The sequence below is a fragment of the Castor canadensis genome, chromosome 7 (genome assembly GCF_047511655.1).
Source record: "Castor canadensis chromosome 7, mCasCan1.hap1v2, whole genome shotgun sequence".
In the NCBI taxonomy this organism is placed as follows: domain Eukaryota; kingdom Metazoa; phylum Chordata; class Mammalia; order Rodentia; family Castoridae; genus Castor; species Castor canadensis.
In genome coordinates this window covers 81,893,260-81,919,628 of record NC_133392.1, presented here as the reverse complement: position 1 = coordinate 81,919,628, position 26,369 = coordinate 81,893,260, and the positions used below count along the sequence as shown (strand labels likewise).

At 34.4% G+C, this 26,369-nt stretch overlaps 1 non-coding gene and 1 pseudogene across 1 annotated transcript; both read right to left on the bottom strand.

Moving 5' to 3' along the window:
* Positions 1-22,113, bottom strand: part of LOC109679216 (targeting protein for Xklp2 pseudogene) — a 31,889-nt pseudogene extending 9,776 nt beyond the window's left edge.
* LOC141425265 (U6 spliceosomal RNA) lies at positions 3,304-3,406 on the bottom strand. Its single transcript, XR_012450339.1, has one exon. It is a non-coding gene; the product is annotated as a U6 spliceosomal RNA (small nuclear RNA).
* Positions 22,114-26,369: the final 4,256 nt, after the last annotated feature.

Below are 26,369 nucleotides of genomic sequence, written 5' to 3'. Positions count from 1 at the left end.
AATAAACCTTTCTCCTTTAACTTCTTTTTCTTAGATATTTTGTCACAGCAATAAAAAGCTTACTAACATACCTACACAATAGCATTATAATCATTAATGAAAGACATAAACTATTGGTACACAAACTATTGATACAGAATCACAAAGAATGAGCTATTAATTCACATAATAATATCGATGAATCTCAAAGTTGTTTTGCAAAGCGAAAGAAGGCAGATAAAATAAATATATATTGCATGGTTCTATTTATATTACCTTCTCAAAAATGCAAAGCTAAAGTGACAGAAATTGGATTAGGATTACATGGCAATCCACTGGAATAAAGGAGTAGGAGGAAGAAATGAAAGGAAACAGCAGGAAATTTTCCAGGTGATGGATGTGTTTATTAGCTTGAATGTGTTGATGATACTACTGGTGTATTCTTATATCAAAATTTACCAAATTAAGTGCTTATTTGTATAAATTTATTGTATGTTAATTGTTCCTAAATAAAGCTAATTAAAATAAAATATAATTATGAATATGAACAACAATTTGTTCAGGAACATTTATTTCTACTTTTGTAAGTAGAACACATTACTCTAGTGGAACACATGCTTTAGAGGTTGATGATATGTGATTCAAATCCTGCCTTCCTTAAGCCCCAGGGAAAAAGGCTTGAGTGAATTGGAGAGTGGAAACACTCAGGGTCACAAAGACTAACATCCTTAATATAATGAAAAGTGACAACTTATGAGCCACAACAGAGCAATTTTTGTGAAATGGCACCAAATGAATAGGCAAAATTCTGTATCAAGTTTTATTTGTTTCCACTCTACCTGGAAACTGTAGAAGAATTTCAGTTAAATAAACTGAAATGTGATTTATCAAAATGTTTCAAACCATATTTAACATTCCAATTCTAAGAACATGTTAGACTAACAGGATGCACCTTGAGGCAAATTGGAGATCAAGAATATATTGGAAATCCAAGCCAGATTATCTATCCAAAAATCATAAGCAGAGAAGCCTGGAGATACTTCTTAGATCTCACATAGAAATGGTTTGAACTTGGAAATTTTAGGGCCTTAACAGAACACCACAGTGGAAGATGTCTTCCTCTCACCCAAACCAGAACTGAAAACACCAAACTGTATTTTAGTTAGTGCTTATCATTTTACATGTATAAGTGTATGAAGGAATTTTCTTATGCCAGACCTCTTCACCCTTCAATACCTTTTGCAGAAGAGTCATTTGTTACACTTACAGCTAATTTTTATATTAATAAAAAGTTGAAAAGTAGAAAAACATAGGCTCAGGCATTAAAAGTCAATCTTTATAATGATGACCTCAGGGCAGCATGAGACATTTGGAGGAGTTTGAAGAAAGGACACCAATTCCTGAAGTGCTCTGGAGTAGAAATCTCTGCACTGAAGCATGAGGAAATTTTCTAAGGTTAAGGTGATAACCTGGGTTCCTTGTGAGATTCTGCATACCTGTAGTTTGAAAGTGAGGTGCTTGTAATATTCTTTTTGCATGCTTGGATTACACACCTTTAAATGCTACTTCTTGTCAGGCCTGAACCCCATGAACTGCAGATTCAATGATATTATAGTTAAGTCTGAATTAATCTACTAAAAAATGTTCATGTTGGTGCTAACTTATTCAAAGTCCTCCTACGCAAAGTCTCACTTGCCCAAAAGTAGCATTTATCTTTTCATTTGGGCACATGATGGTATTCTCTCTGTCCTGTGAACAGAAGAGTTCTGGAAAGAGTAACAGCAATGCTTCCATCTTATAAATTTCATTTCAGAAAGCACAACTTTGTTATCAGCTCTGAACATAAGCCTTGGCATATTTCTCTGAAATGTTACTTCATAAGAAATCGATGACCACATTAAAGTAGATGTTTCCATATTTAAAAGACTAAGAGCAAACAGATTAGAAAAGAATAGGAGAGAAACTGTGAGAGGACCTGGCTCTCATGCTTTCCTATTAAAATTATCACATCAAGAATGTGTTCAATGAAAGAAAAACTTTTGTCCATGGAAATGCAAATACAGTCAACTGCGAACGTTCTTGCATGGATATAAGATGTGCAATATTTCATACTGATGCATAGTGGAAAAACTCAAAGAACCTTTTTATTCATTTACTATTTTTCTTTCTTTCACATTTTTCATGTTTTCATATCTCTCTCTCTCTCTCTCTCTCTCTCTGAATCCATTATGGTTCCATCTCCAGGAAGAGAAAAGATACTAGGAATCAATCATTTATACAAAATGAAGAATATCCATTCTGAAAGACACATTATATAGAGGGAAAATATTTATCTGCCTTAGGCTGAATTCAAATTTCTTACCTCATTCTCTTAACATACATCAATTTCAGTCCTTCAATATTTGGGAGAAATGAATTCAGTCATCTCTGTGGCTCATAAACATCAATACCTATCCAAAGAATAAAATGTAAGTATTTGTGAATATGATAATCAATATACTATAGAATGTTTGCTTATAACTATGAAATCTTATTTTCTTTTCTTAGTAGTGTACAATGAAGGAATAAACTTGACCCACACTTCTTCACTTAATGAATTGCAAGTTACAGTAAAAATAGTAAGAATTTGATCCTGGGATCCAAATAATCACAGTATTTCTTCTCATCATTTTTTCATTTTTTTTAAATGAATGGAACTGATTTCACTAGTAGCAAATTTATTTTGAGCATTGGAATCTGAATGCATTCAATTGACTATGGCACAGATACCAGAACTATGCTTCTCCAGTTCATTTAAATCAAAAGTCATATTTGTTATTCTCTTACTTAGACATTCAGAAATTTTTTAAAAATATGTACTATTTTTGAAATAGCACACATTAATAACATGAGGAGTTTTATTGTGTGAATTCTATACATGTATACAGTGTACGTTGAACAAGTTCACCCCCTACATTATATTTCCTTTTGCCCCTTGCTCCTTTCCCCATTTTTCAAACAGTGCTTTGTGGGTTTCATTATACTGTTTAATGTATATACACATAGCATACTTCAATCCTCTTAACCCCTTAGCATCCTTTCTTCTCCCCTACATTCGCATGTTGATTTTTCCAGAGCAACCCACTTTCATATTCATGATCCATGGCTATTATTATTATAATATCATCATCATCATCATCATCATCTTACAACTAGGTTCCACAAATAAGTGAGAACCTGCAAAATATTGGCTCTTTGAGTTTGGATTGTCTTAATCAACATGATGATCACCAATTCCATCTCTCTTCCCACAAATCCACAATTTTTCTTTATGGCTAATTAAGAAAGAATATGGAACACTTCGTGAATTTGCATGTCATCATTGTGCATTGGTCATCCTATTTATATATTATTCTAATTTTAGCATCTGTGTTGCTGAAGTGAGCACATTTTTCTAAAATTTTGCCCATTTCCATACTTTCTTTTGTAATACTGTGCTAAATTAAATACATCATTTTTGAATTAATGAGGTGATCACAATTTCTGGGAATGTTGGACATTATATTACCCTGTTTTCTGCTTGATACTGCCCACACAGATGTCTATAATTATGTCCTACTTCATTATCTGACTTTATTCACTAATGAAACTGTGATCCACTTCACTTTTTTTTTCATTTTTCTTTTATTATTCATATGTGCATACAAGGCTTGGTTCATTTCTCCCCCCTGCCCCCACCCCCTCCCTTACCACCCACTCCACCCCCTCCCGCTCCCCCCCCTCAATACCCAGCAGAAACTATTTTGCCCTTATTTCTAATTTTGTTGTAGAGAGAGTATAAGCAATAATAGGAAGGAACAACGGTTTTTGCTGGTTGAGATAAGGATAGCTATACAGGGCATTGACTCACATTGATTTCCTGTGCGTGGGTGTTACCTTCTAGGTTAATTCTTTTTGATCTAACCTTTTCTCTAGTACCTGTTCCCCTTTTCCTATTGGCCTCAGTTGCTTTAAGGTATCTGCTTTAGTTTCTCTGCATTAAGGGCAACAAATGCTAGCTAGTTTTTTAGGTGTCTTACCTATCCTCACCCCTCCCTTGTGTGCTCTCGCTTTTATCATGTGCTCAAAGTCCAATCCCCTTGTTGTGTTTGCCCTTGATCTAATGTCCACATATGAGGGAGAACATATGATTTTTGGTCTTTTGGGCCAGGCTAACCTCACTCAGAATGATGTTCTCCAATTCCATCCATTTACCAGCGAATGATAACATTTCATTCTTTTTCATGGCTGCATAAAATTCCATTGTGTATAGATACCACATTTTCTTAATCCATTCGAAGTGCTGGGGCATCTTGGCTGTTTCCATAACTTGGCTATTGTGAATAGTGCCGCAATAAACATGGATGTGCAGGTGCCTCTGGAGTAACAGTCTTTTGGGTATATCCCCAAGAGTGGTATTGCTGGATCAAATGGTAGATCGATGTCCAGCTTTTTAAGTAGCCTCCAAATTTTTTTCCAGAGTGGTTGTACTAGTCTACATTCCCACCAACAGTGTAAGAGGGTTCCTTTTTCCCCACATCCTCGCCAACACCTGTTGTTGGTGGTGTTGCTGATGATGGCTATTCTAACAGGGGTGAGGTGGAATCTTAGCGTGGTTTTGATTTGCATTTCCTTTATTGCTAGAGATGGTGAGCATTTTTTCATGTGTTTTCTGGCCATTTGAATTTCTTCTTTTGAGAAAGTTCTGTTTAGTTCACATGCCCATTTCTTTATTGGTTCATTAGTTTTGGGAGAATTTAGTTTTTTAAGTTCCCTGTATATTCTGGTTATCAGTCCTTTGTCTGATGTATAATTGGCAAATATTTTCTCCCACTCTGTGGGTATTCTCTTCAGTTTAGAAACCATTTCTTTTGATGAACAGAAGCTTTTTAGTTTTATGAGGTCCCATTTATCTATGCTATCTCTTAGTTGCTGTGCTGCTGGGGTTTCATTGAGAAAGTTCTTACCTATACCTACTAACTCCAGAGTATTTCCTACTCTTTCTTGTATCAACTTAAGAGTTTGGGGTCTGATATTAAGATCCTTGATCCATTTTGAGTTAATCTTGGTATAGGGTGATATACATGGATCTAGTTTCAGCTTTTTGCAGACTGCTAACCATTTTCTCAGCAGTTTTTGTTGAAGAGGCTGCTATTTCTCCATCGTATATTTTTAGCTCCTTTGTCAAAGATAAGTTGCTTATGGTTGTGTGGCTTCATATCTGGATCCTCTATTCTGTTCCACTGGTCTTCATGTCTGTTTTGTGCCAGTACCATGCTGTTTTTATTGTTATTGCTTTGTAATATAGTTTGAAGTCAGGTATTGTGATACCTCCAGTATTGTTCTTTTGACTGAGTATTGCCTTGGCTATTCATGGCCTCTTGTGTTTCCATATAAAGTTAACAGTAGATTTTTCAATCTCTTTAATGAATGTCATTGGAATTTTGATGGGAATTGGATTAAACATGTAGATTACTTTTGGGAGTATCGACATTTTTACTATGTTATTCTACCAATCCATGAGCATGGGAGATCTCTCCACTTTCTATAGTCTTCCTCGATCTCTTTCTTCAGAAGTGTATAGTTTTCCTTGTAGAGATCATTCACATCTTTTGTTGGGTTTACACCTAGGTATTTGATTTTGTTTGAGGCTATTGTAAATGGAATTGTTTTCATACATTCTTTTTCCATTTGCTCATTGTTAGTGTATAGAAATGCTAATGATTTTTCTATGTTGATTTCATATCCTGCTACCTTGCTATAGCTATTGATGATGTCTAGAAGCTTCTGAGTAGAGTTTTTTGGGTCTTTAAGGTATAGGATCATGTCATCTGCAAATAGGGATATTTTGACAGTTTCTTTACCTATTTGTATTCCTTTTATTCCTTCTTCTTGCCTAATTGCTCTGGCTAGGAATTCCAGTACTATGTTGAATAGGAGTGGAGATAGTGGGCATCCTTGTCTGGTTCCTGATTTTAGAGGGAATGGTTTCAGTTTTTCTCCATTAAGTATAATGCTGGCTGTAGGTTTGTCATATATAGCTTTTATAATGTTGAGGAACTTTCCTTCTATTCCTAGTTTTCTTAGAGCTTTTATCATGAAATGCTGTTGGATCTTATCAAAGGCTTTTTCTGCATCTATTGAGATGATCAAGTGGTTTTTGTCTTTGCTTCTGTTAATGTGGTATATTACGTTTATTGATTTTCATATGTTGAACCACCCCTGCATCCCTGGGATGAAGCCTACTTGGTCGTGGTGAATAATCTTTTTGATGTGTTGCTGAATTCTGTTTGCCATTATTTTGTTGAGTATTTTTGCATCAATGTTCATTGAGGAGATTGGCCTATAGTTCTCCTTTCTGGAGGTGTCTTTGCCTGGTTTTGGGATAAGTGTAATACTGGCTTCATAAAATGTGTTAGGCAGTTTTCCTTCCCTTTCTATGTCATGGAACTGTTTAAGGAGGGTTGATATCAGATCTTTAAAGGTATGATAGAATTCAGCAGAGAATCCATCAGGTCCTGGACTTTTCTTTTTGGGGAGACTCTTGATTGCTGCTTCAATTTCATTTTGTGTTATAGATCTATTCAGGTGATTAATTTCCTCATAGTTCAGTTTTGGATGATCATATGTATCTAGAAATCTCTCCATGTCTTTAAGATTTTCAAATTTATTTGAATATAGGTTCTCAAAGTAGTCTCTGATGATTTCCTGGACTTCCATGGTGTTTGTTGTTATCTCCCCTTTTGCATTCCTGATTCTACTAATTTGGGTTTTTTCTCTCCTTATTTTAGTCAGGTTTGCCAGGGGTCTATCAATCTTGTTTATTTTTTCAAAGAACCAACTTTTTGTTTCATTAATTCTTTGTATGATTTTTTTGTTTTCTATTTCATTGATTTCAGCTCTTATTTTTATTATTTCTCTCCTTCTATTTGTTTTGGGATTTGCTTGTTCTTGTTTTTCTAGGAGTTTGAGATGTATCATTAGGTGATTGATTTGGGATCTTTCAATCTTTTTAATATATGCACTCATGGCTATAAACTTTCCTCTCGGGACTGCTGTTGCTATGTCCACAGGTTCAGATAGGTTGTGTTTTCATTTTCATTGACTTCCAGGAACTTTTTAATTTCCTCTTTTATTTCATCAATGATCCATTGTTCACTAAGTAATGAGTTCTTTAGTTTCCAGCTGTTTACATGTTTTTTGTCTTTACTTTTGTTGTTGAGTTCTACTTTTACTGCATTGTGATCAGACAGTATGCACGGTATAATTTCTATTTTGTTATGTTTGCTGAGGCTTGCTTTGTGCCCTAGGATATGATCTAATTTGGAGAAGGTTCCATGGGCTGCTGAGAAGAATGTGTATTGTGTAGAAGTTGGATGAAATGTTCTGTAGACATCAAATAGGTCCATTTGATCTATTGTATATTGGATTTCTTTATTGATTTTTTGTTTGGATTTCTTTATTGATTTTTTTTTGGATGACCTATCTATTGATGATAATAGGGTGTTAAAGTCCCCACAACCACTGTATTGGAGTTAATATATGCTTTTAGGTCTTTAAGGGTATGTTTGATGAAATTGGGTGCATTGATATTGGGTGGATACAGGTTGATGATTATTATTTCCTTTTGGTCTATTTCCCCTTTTATTAGTATGGAATGTCCTTCCTTATCTCATTTGATCAAGATAGGTTTGAATTCTACTTTGTCAGAAATAAGTATTGCTGCCTGTTTTCGGGGGCCATTCACCACAACCAAGTAGGCTTCATCCGAGACATCATCAATAGCTATAGAAGGTAGCAGGATATAAAATCAACATAGAAAAATCATTAGCATTTGTATACACTAACAATGAGCAAACTGAAAAAGAATGTATGAAAACAATTCCTTTTCCAATAGCCTAAAAAAAAATCAAATACCTAGTTGTAAACCTAACAAAAGATGTGAATGACCTCTGCAAGGAAAACTATAAACTTCTGAAGAAAGAGATTGAGGAAGACTATAGGAAGTGGAGAGATTTCCCATGCTCATGGATTGGTAGAATCAACATAGTAAAGATATCTATACTCCCAAAAGTAATCTACATGTTTAATGAAATTCCCATCAAAATTCCAATGACATTCATTAAAGAGATTGAAAAATCTACTGTTAAATTTATATGGAAACACAAGAGGCCACGAATAGCCAAGGCAATACTCAGTCAAAAGAACAATACTGGAGGTATCACAATACCTGACTTCAAACTATATTACAAAGCAATAATGATAAAAAACAGCATGGTACTGGCACAAAAACAGACATGAAGACTGGTGGAACAGAATAGAGAACCCAGATGTGAATTGACACAACTATAATCAACTTATCTTTGACAAAGGAGCTAAAAATATATGATGGAGAAATAGCAGCCTCTTCAACAAAAACTGCTGGGAAAACTGGTTAGCAGTCTGCAAAAAACTGAAACTAGATCCATGTATATCACCCTATACCAATACTAACTCAAAATGGATCAAGGATCTTAATATCAGACCACAAACTCTAAAGTTGATACAGGAAAGAGTAGGAAATACTCTGGAGTTAGTAGGTATAGGTAAGAACTTTCTCAATGAAACCCCAGCAGCACAGCAACTAAGAGGTAGGACAGATAAATGGGACTTCATAAAACTAAAAAGCTTCTGTTCATCAAAAGAAATGGTTTCTAAAGTGAAGAGAACACCCACAGAGTGGGAGAAAATATTTGCCAGCTACACATCAGACAAAGGACTGATAACCAGAATATATAGGGAACTTAAAAAACTAAATTCTCCCAAAACTAATGAACCAATAAAAAAATGGGCAAGTGAACTAAACAGAACTTTCTCAAAAGAAGAAATTCAAATGGCCAAAAAACACATGAAAAAATGCTCACCATCTCTAGCAATAAAGGAAATGCAAATTAAATCCACAGTAAGATTCATCTCACCCTGTTAGAATAGCCATCATTAGCAACACCACGAACAACAGGTGTTGGCGAGGATGTGGGGAAAAAGGAACCCTCTTATACTGTTGGTGGGAATGTAAACTAGTACATCCACTCTGGAAAAAAATTTGGAGGCTACTTAAAAAGCTGGACATCGATCTACCATTTGATCCAGCAATACCACTCTTGGGGATATACCCAAAAGACTGTGACACAGGTTACTCCAGAGGCACCTGCACACCCATGTTTATTGTGGCACTATTCACAATAGCCAAGTTATGGAAACAGCCAAGATGCCCCAGCACTTCGAATGGATTAAGAAAATGTGGTATCTATACACAATGGAATTTTTTGCAGCCATGAAGAAGAATGAAATGTTATCATTCGCTGGTAAATGGATGGAATTGGAGAACATCATTCTGAGTGAGGTTAGCCTAGCTCAAAAGACCAAAAATCATATGTTCTCTCTCATATGTGGACATTAGATCAAGGGCAAACACAACAAAGGGATTGGACTTTGAGCACATGATAAAAGCGAGAGCACACAAGGGAGGGGTGAGGGTAGGTAAGACACCTAAAAAATTAGCTAGCATTTGTTGCCCTTAATACAGAGAAACTAAAGCAGATACCTTAAAGCAACTGAGGCCAATAGGAAAAGGGGACTAGGAACTAGAGAAAAGGTTACATCAAAAAGAATTAACCTAGAAGGTAACACACATGCACAGGAAATTAATGTGAGTCAACTCCCTGTATAGCTATCCTCATCTCCACCAGCAAAAACACTTGTTCCTTTCTATTATTGCTTATACTGTCTCTTCAACAAAATTAGAGATAAGGGCAAAATAGTTTCTGCCGGGTATTGAGGGGGTTGCGGGGAGAGGAAGGGGGCGGAGTGGGTGGTAAGGGAGGGGGTGGGGCAGGGAGGAGAAGTGACCCAACCTTGTATGCACATTTGAATAATAAAAGAATTTAAAAAAAAGAAATGCAAATCAAAAGCACACTAAGATTCCACCTCACCCCTGTTAGAATAGCCATCATCAAAAACACCACAAACAATAGGTGTGAGCAAGGATGTAGGGAAAAAAGAACCTTAATACACTGCTGGAGGGAATGCAAGCTAATGCAACCACTCTGGAAAACATATGGAGGCTTATTAAAAATCTAAATATAGATCTGCCCTATGATCCAGTAATCCCACTCTTGGGGATATACCCAAAGTAATGAGACACATGTTACTTCAGAGACACCTGCACACACATGTTTATAGCAGTGCTATTCACAATAGCCCAGTTATGGAAACAGCCAAGATGCCCCTCTACTAACAAATGGATTAAGAAAATCTGGTATTTATACATAATGGAATGTTACTCAGCCATGAAGAAGAATGAAATCTTATCATTCACAAATAAATGAATAGAAATGAAGAACAGCATTCTCAATGAGGTTATCCAGTCTCAGAAGACCAAAAGTCCTATGTTCTCCCTCAATGTGGACTTTAGATCTAGGGAAAATATAGTAATGTTGTAGAGCTTGGGTCACAGGCTGAGGGGTGAGCCCATAAGGGAGGTATGGGGATAGTAATGAAACTCAAAACATGAAAGTGCTTGATGTCCCAACTGCCAAGGAACTAACACACAAACCTTAGCAACAGAGGTCAATATTGAAAGGGGATCAGGGACTAGTGAAAATGTCAGGTAGAGATAAATCAACTTGGGCTGTCACACATTTGTACATGGAAGCAATGCTAGGACTCTCTCTGTATAGCTATCCTTATCTCAACTAGCAAAAACTCTTTATCTTTCTTATGGTTTATTTCTTCTCATCAACAAAATTGGAGAAGAGGACAGAACACCCTGGAAGGGAGGCAGGGTGGGGGGAGAGGGAGGAAGAGGGAGTCAGTGGGGAGGAATGGCCAAAACAATGTATTCACATGTGAATAAATGAATAAAAATATTTAAAACCTTAAAAATATTTTCAAATATATAAAAATATTCCAAAAGTAAAAAAAGAGAAAAAAAAGAGTTCTTGGGGAAAATCAAAGAAAACAGAAGGAATTTGAGATATCCTATTCCCACAACTAGAAAAAATACCAAAGATAACTTAACTCCTAGCACGTTTACTTAGAACTTCACACTTACTAAAGGTTTTTATTTTTTTTTGACATTGTTCTCTTTCTCCATAGGTAATGATAACTATCAATTAAAGATTATAAAGCATATTAAGAGGGAAGACCAGTCTCCAGAATCAAGGCCAGCATGCAAACTAAATTATGACATGGGCTTTGAAATATCAAGTTGGAAACTGAAAACTTTTATTAATAAGTTAATGGCTGTAATGGAGAAGGCAAGCATGGTCCCAAAATGACACAAAGAATGGGGGCTATTAATTGGGAACAAACTAAAAATTGCCCACACCTTTGTGAAATAGTGTTGTATTATTTGAAATTGGTCCAGAGCAAGAATAAAATATATTGCAGAGTTTTGAACAGGCAGTAAAAATTTTTAAATATATTTATAGCCTTTAAAACAATATTTGCAAATGATACTAGGTAAGTTCTGATACTTTGCTACAAATTATATGACAAAGATGATTACAGATTTTTTTCTTCCATTGGTGGTACTGCGGTTTGAACTCAGAGTCTAGTGCTTGCTAGGCAGGTTGTTGGGATGAGCAACAACCTCATCCCAGAAAATTAGTGTTGTAGATTACGTATCATTTTTAGCATATAAAAGTATCTATAAGCAAGTATTTGACTTATAATCAGAATTGAGAAAATGTCAAATAAAATTAATAACATCATTATTATTGACCTTTAGTAAGGAGTATAACCAGGATTCTGGAAAAAATTAATAATTTACACATTAAGTTATAATATCAGAGATGAGGAAGAAAAAAAATAGAGAAATAGATACCTATTGTTTTTTATGCTCCTTGCTCTAGTATTCATGTCACTAAAGGAAAAAGGATTTACCTACAATAAGTTCTTGGGTACAGCTAGTATAATTTTTTTCCTTTGATTTTATCATTTTCATATTTGTTTACATGTTTATACATTGTTTGTGCCACCTCATTGCATCCAGGCAGAACCTGTTCCACCCTCTTCATCTCTATTACTACATGTAATAGGTACCAAATACTGATGCTTTCCTCTCCTACAGGCTAAAAATATCTAGCATGTTTTAGGTGCTTCCTACATGATAAGTAAAAGTTATTTTTGGACATTAATTCTTTTAATTCTGGCAACCACTGTATGAGATGGGTAGATTTGTTTATTTTAAGAAACAAGAAAACTAACTTAGAGAAAGTTAAAATAAATTCCTTAGACTTGTACTTAAGTTGTCATATTGTATTTAAATTATAAATGTAATTATTAAAAATTATTTTTACACATAACAAAAATTAGCATCTGAACCTGTGATGTTGGTGAGATCTGTTTTAATCATAGCCATGCCATCAATTAGTGTGACTTAACTGAATTAATTCACTGATGTACACAAAAAATCCATGGCAAAAACAGAGATATTTCATGTTTACTTAAAATATTTCAGGAAAAATGAGATGATTTTAATTTTGTCATCAAATAAATATGAATAATATGAATATTTGTTCTAACTAATTCATCAACAAAAATTATGATGTCTTTAAATACAGTAAAACAAACCATGTTTTGGTGCCTTAAAATGTGTATATATTCTTGAAGTGAAATAAACATGCACTTCAGTTTAAAAAAATTCAGTGCTGAGAAGATGACCTTCAAAGTGGCCCACTGAGATTCTTAGAAACCATATTGCCTATTGAAGACAATCCACAAGGCATGCACTTACATAGGAGATTTTCTCCTGTGTAATTTTCACCTGTATTCTCATCATACATTTGGTGTCATTTGTACCTAGAAACCATGCTTTTCTGATATCACACTGAAGTAGATTGTTGCCCTAATACTCTGCATTACTTTGGAAATGTTCTACTAAAAGAGATTGGGAATATAAAATAATTTTATTTTGTAAGTCAGCAAGACCTAGCTCCTATATATTGCCATTAAATTCCTCATGGACAGTAAATAATTTTTGCATTATCTTTTTCTATTTGCTTCTTGTTATTAGCAACTAACAGAAAACAGTTGACACTTTGTGCTATTGTCTAGATATTACCTAAGCAGACCTATCAGTTGGATAGGTGAATTTCCTGGTTCCCATGGTGTCTCAGGTGATGGTTTTACAGAACTTTCCACTACTATGTCATAAGAAATTCCAGGATGGCTTCTTCACTCACATACTGGGTACATGGGTAGAGGTGACTGAAATCAGGAAGGTTAGTTGAGCATCTTTCTTCCTGCTCATGACTTCTCTACATGGGAAGCTTGGATTTCCTAATAAGCATATTTGTCTCCAGATACTCAGACATCTTACATCATAATTATCACCAACTGAGGGACTATTCTAAAAGACAGGATTTAGAAACTCTCAGTTTCTCAAGTTCTAGCCCTGAAAACTTCCTTAAAGATCACTTCTAGTATATTCTATTTGTCAAAGACTTCAGAGAACCTCCTCAAATTTAAAGGAATATGGATCCCTCAGAAGTATGATTATCAGAGAATTTGCAGTTAATTTTGATAGATCACCTTTAACCTATACTCTGGCCCTCCCATTTCAAATGAGTTCCAATAGCCTGTATCCACGCATGTAATTGGCAGGTCTACTCATGTCCCCAAATCATATTACTGTGTTAGAACCAAACTTATACTTTTCCACTGTTTCCCTTATTAGTGAATGGCTCTGTCAGGTCCTAAAACCTTGGAGGTCATGTTTGACCTCTTTCACACACTCTTTGTGCAATGTGCCACCTACTTCTAATCATTTAACCTTATACATACAATATATCTATTTTTAATCTATGGCATGCATTCTAGAGCTGAGGTTTCATGAGAACAATTTATCATTTGGATATAAAAAGTATTGTAAAAAATTACAGTACTTCTCTGAGAACAGCCTATTTCTTCTTTACAAATCCAAAGTCAGGAAAGATCTAGCCCTCCCCTCCACTTTAAGTACAAGATGCATAATTTTAATTACAGTCTTACAAACCATATGAATAAAGATTGTAGGACTCTATAAAAGAATAAAATGCCACTTATAACTTGTACAAACATATTACACTTTGTAATACAGTTTACACAAATATTTAAGACATATGACTTTGCCAATTTCAGTAAGTTGTGTTTTCTGACAATATAAACTGTATCATTGAAGTTACGTGACTTTAAAGCATGACCTCAATTTCATTCTTCACTTCACTGAAGAATTTCTTCACTTCACTTATTCAGGTTTATTTTTTCCTTTGCTGTTAAGATTATTTTAGACTAAGCTTCTATCTATCAAGAGGAGATAAGTCCTCTTGCACTTCAATTTTAAACTTTCTTCCTTCTCTCAAATACATTTCTCACCAGTCTAATGTTTTATCTCTTTTCTAAGCTTTTGTCTACCATGGATATGCTGCCTTCTAACTCCTCGAAGCAAGAATTTCTTAACTGTTACTAGACTGTGATAAGATATCATGTCACAAAATAGAACTGCCTACATTTGAAAGAAATTACTTGTGCATTTGGGTGTACACAAGCACATGCATGTGCGAATATGTGTACACATTTATTTGTCTTATAATGAAATCTGATTTGTCATTTGTTTATATTTATGGAATGCTAAAACTTCATCACAAAAATAATAATTACTTTGAAGCTATATCAGAAATTGATATGATATTGCATTATCTTTGCTATTTTCCCATTTTACAAATAGAAAATCTTCATCTCAATTTTAAACTTTCAAAAGATCACAAAGCAAAGGGTGATGTTGGATGATCTTTAGATTGGGACTCTTGTTACCATGTAACACAGAGTTCCATAATCTCATGGAAGCAATGTTTGTGTCTCTGTCATAGCATATCTCATAGTCTGACATTTAATTAAGTTAGTTTTATACATGTTTATCTTTCTTACTGTATTTTATAGTTCAAATTCCAGGATTTCTGACTTAATAGCTTTTTAACTTTACAAAAGCTATAAACCTCCCAATTTCTTATTTTTTTCAGGTCTGTAAAATTTGGGTGCTGAACTAGAAGATCCCTATGGTCCTTTAGATTCAAATATTTTGTGATTTCTATGACAATGACTTCCTTGGAATAATTTGTGTATTTATCTTGTGTCATCTACAGTGCACAGCTAAGTGCATTTTACTAAGCAGGTAGTCTAGAAATGCTTACTGAGTGAAGTGGGTTGGATTTAAAATTTCATAATTAGCATTTAAAGATAGAAATCTATTTATAAATAATTTGAGTCATTAACTTATCCACTAATTATTGACTAACCTCAGTGTATTAAGGACATTATTGTAAAAGGAAAATCATAGTCCCTGTCTTCAAAGACTTGCTTTCAAAACTGTAATTCTAATTATTTAACCTCATACACACAATATATGATATTTTAAAATTATTCCATGCATTTTAAAATGGAGATTTCTTAAGAACATTTTATCAGTTGGATATAAAAGGACTTGTGAACAATTGCAGTACTTCTCTGAGAACAGCCTGTTTCTTCTTTACAAATTCCAAGTCAGGAAGGATCTGCATATCCCTCCCCTCCACTTTAAGTACACAATGTCTAATTTTATATTACATATAGTAACTTACACAAACTTCATAGAAAAATGATGGAAAGTCAACATCACTATCATTAATTTAACTTAAAATATGAGAAAATGAAGATCCAGAAAGGGCAACTGATTTGCCTAAGGTGTCAGAGAAAGTAAGCAGCAGAGTCTGAACTGGAATTCTCACTCTCTGATGTAAGGCCAGTTTCATGTGATGATCCCTAATACCTCAATGATCATAGACAATATAGCCTGGCAAAAATGAGAGCAGTGGGCTGAGGACTGAGCCCTGGAAATAACCATAAGTATGGCAATGGAGAAGACAATATGGTACACTTGGGGAAGTATGAACATAGCAATCTAACCAGAACAGGAAGAATGGGGTGGTAAGAACAGCAATTAACAGAGAATCAAAGAAAATGAGGACAAAAATCAGGCATCAACAGGTGAGAAAGATTGTTAGTGAGTTCTCTATACTTTGACAGAGACAGCTCTCTCAGAATTTCACCATATTAACTGAATTAGTTTGATCATACACAACTTAAGAGGAAAAGGAACAACAGGAACAAGAACAGTTCATAATATTCTATTCTAATAGCCAGTTTTCAAATAATTAGAGAAAATACCAGTGCTGTGATCTTCCTACACTTGTTTTATGCTCAGCAATATTACATACAATATATCACAGAATAATAGTTTTCTTCTGCAGGCACCTGAAAATAGAAGAGATTCTTCATTAGATAGAAAGATGAAGAATGTGCTTTGTACTGGAAGAAGGTAAAGATGATTCTTTTTTTAATATTGAATACTGGTATAATTTGATTTGATGCTGATAATCCAATTCAGTTGAAAGTAAAAATTAATAGATAAAGAACATAAGAAACACTTGATATAGTCCCTTATTATCCATCTAAATCTATATATTTGGAACAACAAAGTTCCCCTAAGAATGAAATATATGTGTTAAATCACTGTGCTGAAGGATCTCATCACTAAATAGCATCATACCCTTTTATAGTCCCCATTCCTTGCTTCCATTGAAACTAAGATTTAATAGTAGGATATATAATAAGAAAACTCTCATAAGTATAAACTATTTCTAGATTTCTAGTTCACTTTCTCCCATACCTGAACTTTTGTAAATTACCACTAATTTAAACCCACTTTGAGAGTCCCAGTAAAGAAATGCTACATGCTAGCTCTAAAAATGAATATAGGAATAATTGAGCAGACCTTCAAAGAAAATTACAGTAATCTTAAAAAGAATCAAGAGGGGGTCTAAGTAAGAATAAATCATCAGACCTAAAAGGAAATTTAAACATACTATTTACTCTCTTTTTCATCTCATTTTGGTTTGATCTTTTTCTGTGTTGCTCTAAGTTTGAAGCAACTCAGAGCCGATGTGCTCCAAGCAAATGTTTACCTTTCTGTGTATTGACTTGGAGAAGAAAGCAAAGCTAGAAATGGGAAGAAGTAAAATCTTTGCTTCCAGTCTGAGCTGTACATATGGCTATATGTACAAGAAATATTTTTAAATGATCAAAAACATCTTTTCCACACTCCTGAGTTATAGCCTTACTACAGGAATAACCCTGGGTCAATCTTGGGCCACACATAGAAACTATTCCAGGAATGGGGAGAGAGAGGATAAGGAGTGATGGAGAGGGTGAATTCAACTATGATATATTGTAAGAACTTTTGTAAATGTCCCAATGTACCCCTCATACAATAAAAATTAAGTAAAATATAATCAGCACCAAAACAAATTTAGAACAAAACCAGGATGATCAGCAGTGAATATTGTTACATTTCAATTTATGCATACAGGGTTTTTTGCCACTAAGGCTAGGAAAAGGACCTAACTTTTTGTCACTGAGGAACTAACTCTCTGTCACTGTCAACTTAGTTTTTATATATTTTTATTGGGCTGGTGATACATTGTGGCATATACAAAAGTTCTTATATTATTTCAAATATATCATACTTAAATTTACCCCTTTCATCAAAGTATGTATCATTGTACTGCACAAGAACAATATAAAAACATTTGAGTATTCTACGCATAATAAAAAATCTGAGAAAAGAGATGAGGATGAATAATACTGCTAACAACTATTCAGACCCAATGACATTGGAAATATGACTTATATAAAGGAGGAAAATTGGAATTCCAATGAGTTGATGTTAGAAGAGCCAAGTTTCCAAGGTATCATCTTGTCTGATCCAAGAACATGCAATGAATTGTGAACTCAGACTGTCCTTTACCTTTTTCTTCCATGGTACCTCAAATTACCAGAAAATCATTTGTTCTTATGAGACTATGGTTACAAAATGTGTGGTTTATTTGTGTTTGGTTGAGAAATAATAACTTTTTAAATTTTTTCTCTTCTTCTCTGGTTCTCCTCTTTGCTCTCCAGAGAGTAACTGTTTGCCAAAGAATAAAACAAGAAATATGTTAGCTGTCTAACTTACTATATTTTGCCCTATTTTTTCATATTACATTCATGAAGCATAGTCAAAATGACATTTAAAGCATGCTGATGCATACTTTCTCTGCTATAGATCATGCATTATCTAGACTTCTTTATGTTGTACATTACTTAGATCATTTCCTTGATATGAACATTTTCCTGAATTTCAAGTATAAAAAGAAATTTGACTTAGCTATGGGACTCATTATTTTGCATTTACTAATGCTCAGTGAGGGCAACATTCTTATTTCTCCACTAACAGACAATACATAATGAAATGCAACAGAGATAAAAATTAGAATTCAAGTGTCATTTCATTAGTGAAATTCTGGGAATGGGCAGGAACTAGGCTAAAATTACTACTACAGTTTATTATTGGCCAAGAACACTAATTCTTACATCTCATATAGACTGGAACAAAAATAACATTAAAATAATTTATAGTTTGATTTCATTTAAAATGTGCTCACGAAAGGGAGAAATTCACAATTATCCATCATTTGTATTCAGCTGTCTTATTATAATGATGTACTTTGTCTTACTTAGAACCTCGAGCCTTAAAAATATTTGTCTCAATATTATATTACTCTGTTCCAATTACAAAAATGAAAAGGTTACCTCCTTTACTGAATACTCATAAAAACCTATTATTAAAGTACTATGAAGTCTGGCTGTCTTCATTAAGTGCAATGATATAACGGAGTTTTATCCTTTATCATCTAGCTAATTGAAAACCAGATGTTTCCCTATCATACATATTTTAATGAAGTTGTATAGAAAACATAGGAGTATCGATTTCTAAAGACTGAAAAACATGTAGCAATAGAGTTATTTTATTAAAGAATTATTCTTGTTCTCTAAATACCTAATGCACACAAATGAGTTTACTACAGTGTCACTAAAGTATAATAGGCTGCTTGCATTGTGTACTCTGAAAGAAGAAAGTAGATATCTTCAGGATTAGCACAAGAAAGCCACTTCCATAAATTCATTACACTGAAAATTATTAACTATAAAGAACCGTGAGCAAGTTTATCACTTGCCCATTAACATTGGCCTTATTTAAAAGGCAAGAGATTTTGAAAACATTTTCCCTATGTTGATTGTCTTCCCCATTACATTCCTTTGTGCCATGATGCATTCCAATGCCTGCTTCTGACAAATATGATGCCATTACTGTTTATTTAACATGTAGTGAAAAATGCACTTGAAATATAATCATTTTTAACTTTCTAAAGAAAGTTGATTTTTTTAAGGTCTTGCTGTATGGTTGATCACCCAAGTAATACTAGTGTCTCAAGGAATTTTATTAGGAAAGAGGTGGCATTCCTCATATAAAACACACTCCTCACCACCTAATGTATGTTTTACTTCCTTATTGTGTTGTGTTTCTCCAGAATAATTTGGTGTCTTTACAACTCTGTACATTGTTAGTCACTTGCACACGATCTTTGCCTACATATATATTTCATAAGATAGCTGCAAATTACTTTTAAATTCTCTTGAATGGGGAATTTATCTTTTTAAACTCTTAGTTTTAGTGTTTGTTCCTTGACCCTATTAGTATTAATGTTTATTTTAGTGCATTGTTGTTTTGAAATAGTTCTACACTGAGTATTTTTATTTTAGTGTCCATTTAAAAGTAAACACTGATATTCCATCTGTAACAGAGGCACAAAAGATAGGCTTTATTTAATTCTGCAGGTAAAAGATAATCTTACGCTGTAAAGCAAGGATAGAGATATCTGGTATAGCCATCTCAGAAGACTCTTGACAACAAAATAAGTGTATGTTTTTTAAAAAATGAACCCCACATGTATATTAGTTATACTATCAAGGTATAAAGAATACTATATGCATCCTCTTAAAAGTGCTAATTTAATGTTATCATAGTCACTAATCTTTTTTACAAAGACATTAAATTTTCAGTGGACATAAAAGAAAAATATATAGACTAATCAAATTTGAATTCTTCACTTAGTCTCTATATGAATCCTAAATAACCAAGCATATAAAAAAATAATAACTGACTAGTCATTGAAATATCCCATAGGGTAAATATGTAGTTCTGTTTTACCTGTTAATTTATAACATTTAAATATAATATCTAGATTCAAGCATTTTAAATATTATCAGTTTTTTCCTGGAATAATAATTTTAAAATCTTTGTTTGCTTTATGTCTGACAAGGGATTGATAGCTAGAATACATAAAGAGCTAAAAAATCTGAATGCAAATAGAACCAACGACCAAAAAGCAACCCAATTAATAAATGGGAAATTATCAGATAATTCTCTGAGAAAAAAGTGTAAATAAACACCAAATGCATGAAGAAATGTTCAACATCCCTAGCCATCAAGAAAATGCAAATCAAACAACAGAGAGATTCCATCTTACCCTAATCAGAATAGCTAGCATCAACAAGTAAAACAACAAATGCCAGGAGGTTCTTGTAAAAAAGGAACCCTTATACACTGTAGGTGGGAATATAAACTTAATGAAACCACTACAGAAAGTTGTATGGAGTTTTCTTAAAGTAAATATAGAGCTACCATATGACCCACGGATACCACTCTTGAGAACAAATGTAAGTCAGAATGTAATGGAAACATTTGCATGCCCATGTTTACTGCAGTACTATTCAGAATAGCAAAGTATTGGAATCAGCCAAGATGCCCTTCAGTCAATGAAAAGATAAAGTAAATTTGATATATTTACACAATGGAGAATTATTCAGTGATAAAACAGAATGAAATATGACATTTGCAGGAAAATGGGTAGAACCGGATGTAAGCATGTTAAGCAAAGCAAACCATGTTCAGAAGGACCAAGCACATGTTCTCTCATATGCTGAATCTAGACCTAAAATATATAGAGAGATATACATGCACATATACATAACTATGACTATAATAGAGGAAATTTCTAGGGAGGGGGATGAGGAGGAAAGGAGAGAAAGAAAGCAAATGATGAGATAGGGAAAAATGTGAAAATACATCATGTATATGAATGAAGGTGGTGCAAGGCAACCCACTGAAAGCTGTTGAAAAGTGAGGAGGGGAGGGGAGATGGAGAAAAGAGAATAGAGGGAATTAATCTGACAAATGCAAAAAAAAATGCATGCATGAAACCCTACAGGGCAACCCCTTCATTCAAGTAATACACACTAATAAAAAACAGAATATATTGGCCTTAATTTGACCTGTTTAACAAATAACATTTAAATGTAGTATCTAGATTTGAAGAGTTAATATAATATCTAGTTAATTCCCTGAATTACAGTCTTAAAATTAAATATTTACTTGTTTTTATAATTGTTTATCAGCATATATTAATTGTACCAGTGGGGTTTCATTATGATATTTTCAGACACATATTTTTAATTATAATTCATTTCTTCAGCAATTTCTCATTATTTTTTTAAAGGGAGCATGTGTTTCATTTTTCATTGCTAAACACATTCTGTCCTTTGCTTTTGAAAAAAGAAACTTGTTTAAGATACCTATACAGAGTGTTGTTATTACAGTTCCACGTATATATGTATTGTATCCCACATTCCACAAGCATTTTAAGACAGGAAATAGGTTGCACAAGTTTTGCAGTGCTGAAAAAGCAAAAGGGGATACTACCATAACTAAGAAAATAATTGAACTTATTAGTTACCACCCTCAAAACAGCAGAAGTAAAGCAAAGGTTTAGGTCTCAGGAGCTAGGAGTTCAGAAGTCAGTATTTATAAAATGGTTGCTCAGATTTTTGATGGAAATTGGCTAGGTAGCTACGAGTACCTTTAGAATTTGGAGGAAAGTTCTCGAGACTCTGAAGAAGGGTTGGAAGCTCCACTTAGCCTTTACTGGTACTTCTTAGCTGACACAAGGAGAAGCACTGCATAAAGAAGCTCGAAACAGAATGTCCTCCCTCCTCTTCCATTTCTTCCTCCCTCACTGCTGGCCAGTCATAAAGACTCCTAACCTGAATTGCTCATTAGGTTCACTTAAACTATGAAAGCCTGAGCTGGGTCCACACCTGCATACATTGAAAGCTATATTTGTGAAGGGAGAAACTAAAGCTCTGGTAGTCTTCAAAGCTCTCCAGGTGATTCAGTTGGTTGCCAAGGCTCAGAGCCACTGACCTTTCACCATTCAAACATTTAGAAAAGGCCAAATTCAAGTAATTGCTCTTCCCTTCAATGTAGATCTGTTTATGATCTGTGATGGAACAAATAGCAGTTTATGGCCCAGTTGTGTTTTCACTCTGGGAGTTCATGGATGATGTCATGAGGCACAGCTCTGAAAGCCTCTTACCTAGACATGGTTCTGTACCTAAGAAGTCAACTGCAGCTCCCTTTAGAACATATCAGGCTATCATATGGGCCCTTTATAAATACTTGATTAACATCAAAGAGGAACTTACAGAAATTGAGAAGTGGATCATCGATAATGGTATTTAAATATTCTTTATTTCATAAGATTCATACCTCCTGTTTTCTCATGTCCCAAGCAAGTGGGTAGTGAGACCTGATTGTGGATGATGGGGAATGAGAAAAGACACTTCTGATGGGAAACATGAGCTCCAAACTATTTCAGCAGGTTTATTTAATGTGTAAGTACAAGGAAGTGAAAGCAGGCAAATCTTCATTCATCAAGGTGTGTCAGCAGTAAAGGTTATCTTCAGGTCATCAGATCAAGGGAGGTCAGGAAGTCTCACTAGGTGGTAAAGGGTTGTTTATCTTCCTGCACCAGGGAACAAATATGAGGATGTTGTTAGCTATTTTCTAGGGCTGAAGGTCAGTATAGAGCTCTGGAACTTTTGCAAGAGAGCTGTGCAAACTCTTGATTTTCCGAGCTGGAGCCAAGGACTGTGTCAGCTAGTACCCACTGCCTGACCTTTAGACTCCAACAATATTTGAATGCCTTTGAAATTTTCCATTGATAAAAAATGCAAAAATTACAGACTGAGCATGGTGGTGGTCTCCGAAATGCATGTGGGAAGACTAAGGTACAAGACTGGCCCTGGGCAGAAGCACAAAATCCTAGCTGAAAAATAACCTAAAGGTGGTTAACTGAAAAATAAGCAAAAAGGGAGGACATGGACTCAAGTGGAAGGAAGGAAAGAGAGAGGGAGCAAGGAAGAAAGAAGAGAACTACAAGAGAAAGAAATAATTATTATGGATGTCTTTTTTTGGGAGTTATTTGAAATTTATATTTTTAAGCCATCCACATTTCTAAATAACCCACACATACAGAAAATTTTCAGGTAAAATTCTTACTCTTTCTCAAGTTCCTGAGCCAGACAGTTACTCTCCCCAAAGGCAAACCATGGCCTTAGCTCTTGTACATACTTCCAGAAATGCATAGACATACACAGGCAATACACAAACATAAACACATACCTGGTAGTCACTGCACTACTACCTTTAAATTTGTTTCTAATTTAAAATTTGAAAAGTATGCCATAAAGTGACATTAGGATTTTCTCATATCTCTTTGTTATTGTTCTATTGCGGTATTGGTGTTTGAACTCAGTGTTCTAGCTCTGGCTAGACAGACACTCTAACAATTGAGTTACAAACTGTAGGTCTATATCATAGCCAGTTCTCCTTAATGGGCACTTAGGTTGTTTCCACCTTTTGTTGTTAACAACAGAGCTGCAGTGTGAACAACTGACACATTTCTATAATTATACACCTGTTACTTGTGTTCCATGGGGTAAATTCTTAATGATGAAATTGTTAGGTCAAAGAGTTTGTAATGGCATGTAGAATTTTGCTAGATTTGGTCCATTGCTCTTTAGGAAGGTACAGATGCTCTTTATATTCTAGTCAGCATTTCACATGTATACCTGTTTCCTCACACTCTATCAACAGTATGTTATCAAACTCCAGGTTTGTTTGGGTGTGTACTATAGGTGTGCTTCCATTTTCTTGCCATTTCAGTATTGCAATTCAGTGCAAAGAAGGTTGGTTTTTCCAACTGTGCAGTTTTTCCTACTCTGAATCATAGGAGAATTAAATCATTTCCTCTTTCCTTATGAACATTTTGTTACTGGTACTGTGCAGACAGTGTGGCCATACCCATTGCCTGGGCTGTCCCAGGTGTTTCTTGTGTCTCTGACTGGTTTTCATGATCTGGAGAGTGCTAATATGAATGGCAAACAATATTGTTCTCTCATATTTAGATGAACTTTTCATCAATATCTCAAATATATTTTGAAAATTTTAATTTTTTTTCAAAAAAATATGAAAAAGATGCATCACTTTTAAAAGGATATTTTGGAAATGTTTAAACCTCTTCTTAATCTTGTGATAGGAACTCTGAGTGGTGACCATGTATGTCATCACTATGAGATTTTTCTCCTGTTCTTTCTCTGTATTGAAACAGTTTGGCCCTATTTGCAGACTGTAGATGAGTGAATCATCCATGGGCACCTGTGGGAAAGCACCAAGGTGTTCATCATGCAGGGGTCAAGTTATTCAGGGAGTGCAGGAGATGCTGGGTGCTGGCATCATTTATTTGATCTCCTGTCAATAATAAATGTTTCATGTGGTACTGAGCAGCAGTATTCAAGCAACAGAGCTGTATTGCCAGTATAGCTTAGGCATATTCTGTTGCATCTTTATAGATGATGTCAGGTATGAGCAAATTAAATATATATTTGTCCAAGTTTTATGTCAGTTCATAGTTTTTCATAATAAATTTTATTTTTGAATTAAAGTATATACTGCTTCCCATATATAATCTGGATGACATCAAATGATTTCAACTATTACCATTTTCAACTGTTAATAAGATAAGAAACAAATACATGTATATCTCTAGTACATTTTTTGTTATAATAAGCTAATTTTTAATCATCTTAGTACAATATTTTATAAAACAGTTAAAGAAAACCTTAGTTCATTTATGATAATTTCTCTTTAGTTAATTGATTCTGAACAGAATCATACAATACTGCAGTGGACCTCTCTTTTTTCTTTTTTGACTCAATTTTCAGTTATGCAGTTTGTTGAAATGTGTGCATTCTACTAATAGTATTGAAATGCATAGGAAAGGGAAGTTTTAAGTCCTTACAGCCTGAAAAAGGAAGACATGCTTACTGGATGGACTGGCTTTCCTTCAAGTAGATCTTACGTCTCTTGCAGGGTCATGTCTCATCAATCGCCTGTAAGAATTTTTGTGATAATGGAATTCTCACTATTCTTCTAACGTGATACGTGACAATCATGTTATTGTTAAAATATATCCAGTTATTAAACTGTGAGTAGCTCAGTGGTGGAGAATGTGTTTTAGCATGCATAAGGCCCTGTGTCCAATGTCTAGCAACAAAAAGGAATAAAAAGAATCCACATGGGGGAATAAAGTTAGAGAACCTTCACAGAAGGATCATCTAAAGAAAAAATTAATCATATGTCATTTAATTCCAATTCAAGAAAGAATTTCCACTTATATTTTCCTACCCCACTGAAATTATTTATTCATGATGCTCTTTTATGTTAAATTGGGTCAGATCAAAATTGCTCTGTTTTACCTAAAACTTGCTTTACCTTAGTAATTATTGATATTATCATGTTTTGTAATGTCTCTAGACTAAGATAGAACATGTATTCTGTTTTTTCCATAGAAGAAAAATTTTAAAAATTATTTTGAATCTCCATAGTAACAAAACTGCTCCAGGAAATTGTAGAGGTTACTGGTGTGCAACTTACACTGTATGGTGTGTCAGAAAATGAAGAAAAAGGAGTGATAGTGCTAGTACAATTTCTGCTGTGACCCAGACCCCTCCAGTAGGCAGCTCACCATAATGTCTTCCTCAAGACTGTCCTGAAGCACATTACTATGGCCAAAAAGTGGTTGCAGCTTTCTAAGAATCTGAGGTTTGAGAGAGCACCACATGCTAGGCAACAGCCAGAGGTAACCTTTTCCTTTCTTACATGTCTCCTTCAACCCTTGGATTTCCAGCAACCATTTTGTACTGAGATATCTAATTATTTTGTAACTTGAAGATGATCAAAACTTTTTTATTTTCATGGAAATTACCACTATGATTGAATGAGTAATCATGCTGCTCTTTATTGATAAAACTGTCTTCATCAGAAGCCTTTAGCAGTGTGTTTGGAAAGGCAGTGATAAGTTCCACATGCTTTCTTGTCACTCAGTTCCTTAGGACTAGTCCTTTAAAAAATGCTGTGGCATTTCTTAATTGGTGCACTTTTTACCTCTTGAGGACAGTGGACCCTCGTAGCTTATATTAATTGCTTTAAATAATAATGTTTCCTTTTTGGAATATTTCCATTTAAAGTGAATAGG